General features: G+C 40.7%; 1 non-coding gene across 1 annotated transcript; it reads right to left on the reverse strand.

Annotated features, from left to right (window-relative positions):
- Window positions 1-1,321: 1,321 nt before the first annotated feature.
- Window positions 1,322-1,455, reverse strand: LOC122733153. Its single transcript, XR_006353746.1, has one exon. It is a non-coding gene; the product is annotated as a small nucleolar RNA SNORA5 (small nucleolar RNA).
- Window positions 1,456-3,181: the final 1,726 nt, after the last annotated feature.

Raw genomic sequence — 3,181 nt, forward strand, 5'->3', positions numbered from 1 at the left:
CCTCTCTGATTGAGGGCTGGATGGTGGAGTACCAAATTGGTCCCAAAGCCTTCCTTTATAGAGGCAAAGATTGGTGTTTGAGCTCCTTCCATTTTGCATTTGCAGCTCTGTATAGTTTCATCTCCATAGAACAAGATGCCCTGGAACCTGTGGGATCTATTGTTTCTTCCCCCTTTCAACTTTCTTTTGTGTTTTGTCTTTCCCTTGTTAGATTGTAAGCTCCTTGAGGGAAGGGACTTTCTTCTTCTTTGTATCTCCTGCACTTAGCACAGTACCTGGCACATAGTAAGCATTTAAGAAGTTTGTATTGTACTGTATGGTGCTTTATTATATTATGTTGTATTCTATTTTATTGTAATGTTTTCTTGTTCAGTCATTTTCAATTGTGTCTGATTTTGAGTAACTCCATTTGGGGTTTTCTTGGAAAAGATACTAAAGTGGTTTGCCATTTCCTTCTACAGCTCATTTTACAAATGAGGAAACTGAGGTAAACAGGGTTAAGTGACCTGTTCTGAGTCATAGCTAGTAAGTATCTGAGATGAATTTGAATTCAGGTCTTACTCATTCCAGGGCTAGAACTCCAGGGCCAGAATTCTATCTACTGTAGCATTGTATTGTATTGTATTGTATTGTATTGTATTGTATTGTATTGTATTGTATTGTATTGTATTGTATTGCATTGCATTGCATTGCATTGCATTGCATTCTATTGCACTATCTGAGTAAGTGATAAATGCCTAGTAGCCATATCACCAAATTGTTTCTTTATTGAACAAGTCTGATGGGCTCCCACATGTGCAAGAGAGGAGACAACGTATTTTCAGGATTTGCTTCTTCTCCCTGGAATCTTTTCACATTGCAATGAAGTCTGGGGAATTCTTGCATCCCAGGTACAGGAAGCAGTTCAAGTGAATGAGTTTGGTTTGCCCTAGCTTCTTTATGAAGCCACAAAATGGAAAAGGATAAGCTGCTTCTTTCCCCCAGATATTTTATATAGAATGGAGTTCAGGATCCTCAGACATATGGGCAGTGACTTGGTCATAAGATTATGAGGTCTGTGTCATCACATTTCATTCTCCAGCAGAATACAGAGCACCTACTCTACCATCTTTGCATTGTCCTTTGATTCTGAGGCTTTCTGAGCTTACTGGGGGAAGACCACTGATTTTGGAGTCAAAGGAACATGACTCAAATTCAGGCAACTCCACTTACTCCCTGTTTGACCTTGGGCAAACTAATGAACTTCTTTGGGCTTACTATTTTCATTTATTACTTGGTATTGGACTAGATAGCTTCTGAGGTTCATCCCAACTACATGATCCTATATTTTTAGCTATGATAAACCTATGAGAGCTTCACTGAAAATCATTATAGTTTAAGAGCCCAAGGAGATTTTAGAGGTAATCAAGTCCAGTTTCCTCATTTGACAGATGAGGAAACTGAATCTAACTCACACAGTAATTCACCAATTAAGTGTCTGAATCAGGATTTGAACTCAGGGCTTCCTGACTGCAAAACCAGTGCTCTATCTACTTCATCACCTAGCTAGGATGGTTATGAAGTAAGAAACACTTTTGATCATTTTCTACCCCAAGAATATCTGTAAAACTTAATTCAGTTTCAGATACTCGACATTTACTAGCTGTGTGACCCTGGGCAAGTCACTTAACCCCATATCTGGAGCCCTCTCCAGTCATTCTGATGTATATCTTGCCACTGGACGCAGATGGCTCTGTAGGAGAGAGTGAAGTTGGTGACTTTGCACCGTCCTTCCTCATTTAAATCCAAGTCACTGCAAGTCATGACATCGCCTCCCAATGTCATGGTCTTCTTTGATAAAGAAGGACAAATAACAAACAAGGCTCATCTGTAAAACTTACTCAAAGCAAAAATTTTGCCTTGCTTGCTAGGATAACATGGATCCTGCAGAGATTTTTGGAAGAAACTTTAAAATGTTTTTAAATTTTATGACATACACAGATTAAGCAATTGCAGATGCCTCTTGAAAAAAATGGATGTGGATAATGTTTAAATTAATTCAGCATTTCCCCCTATAATGGGGACCAACGTGAAACAGCACAAGGAAACCCCCTCCCCAAGAAATATCCATTTCTGCGCCTAACTGCATTTTCCATTGGGTCAGGTTTGGAAAAAAGTTGTAGTTCCAAGTAGTTCCAGCAGGGGTCAATATGTTTTCATCATTACAAATGGAATTCTCAGTGAGCAGAAGCAGAAGTGTTGATCCTAATTGGAGCAGACACAAGGATCTTCTATAATCCTCTGACATCCTTTTCAAATAATAATTCTTAGGTGGGTGGTGGGCTGGTGGTTGCAATGCCAGAGCAGCCGTCTCTACAATGAAGCCTAACCATTGTCAATTATTTTTGATGTATGCTAGCTTAACGTAAAGCTGCTTCTTACAGGCTTCTCTACCCCGCAGAAGGGCACTCCTCCTAATTATGGAGACACACTCCTCAGGATGGGCAGTGCAAGTGTGTTATTTTGGTCTAATGTGCTCTTCCCAAACACAATCCCTTCCTTCTCTGTCTCTCTGGGTTAGCACAAAGAGCAGGTAGATGGCTTCAGTTGAAGATCTCCCCTGGATTGTGCTTAAAAGCCTAATTGGCTCCGTCACTGGAGCTCAGACCATCAAACCTGTCCAAATCTAGAGAAATACCAGAGAGGGAGAATCAGTTTCTAATTGCTTGGCTGCAGCTGCCAAATGGTTAATGGTTAAGTAAAAAGTTTTTTTTTCCCCTTTTTCTTTTTCTTTTTCCCCTCCCTTCTAATCATTTGTTCAGAGGCACTGCCTGGCAATAGTATACACACAACCCATCTTCATTGTTCCTGTGAAATATTAAGGCCTGCCTGCTGCCTGAGTCTGAAGCTGTCATCTGGAAGTCTCGCTCTGTGGGCTCAAAGGAAAAATCCTGAACCCCGTCCCATATTTGTAAGCTCATTTTGGCTCTCTCTGGCCCTGACTGCAGCCCTTTTTGTTGTTTGGGAGAGTGAATGTCTCCGCGTAGGGACATTTTCAGAAATCCAATTCTGGAAAGCTGGTGAGTGTTTCTGAAGAGAGTCGGCTCTAGCAGAAAGGCATTACTAGGACATTTAGAAAGAATTTAACTGCTTGAGTGCTGCTGAATTTACCGAATAGAGGATGGAGGAAAAGGTATCAGAT

The sequence above is a fragment of the Dromiciops gliroides genome, chromosome 6, assembly GCF_019393635.1.
Source record: "Dromiciops gliroides isolate mDroGli1 chromosome 6, mDroGli1.pri, whole genome shotgun sequence".
Taxonomy (NCBI): domain Eukaryota; kingdom Metazoa; phylum Chordata; class Mammalia; order Microbiotheria; family Microbiotheriidae; genus Dromiciops; species Dromiciops gliroides.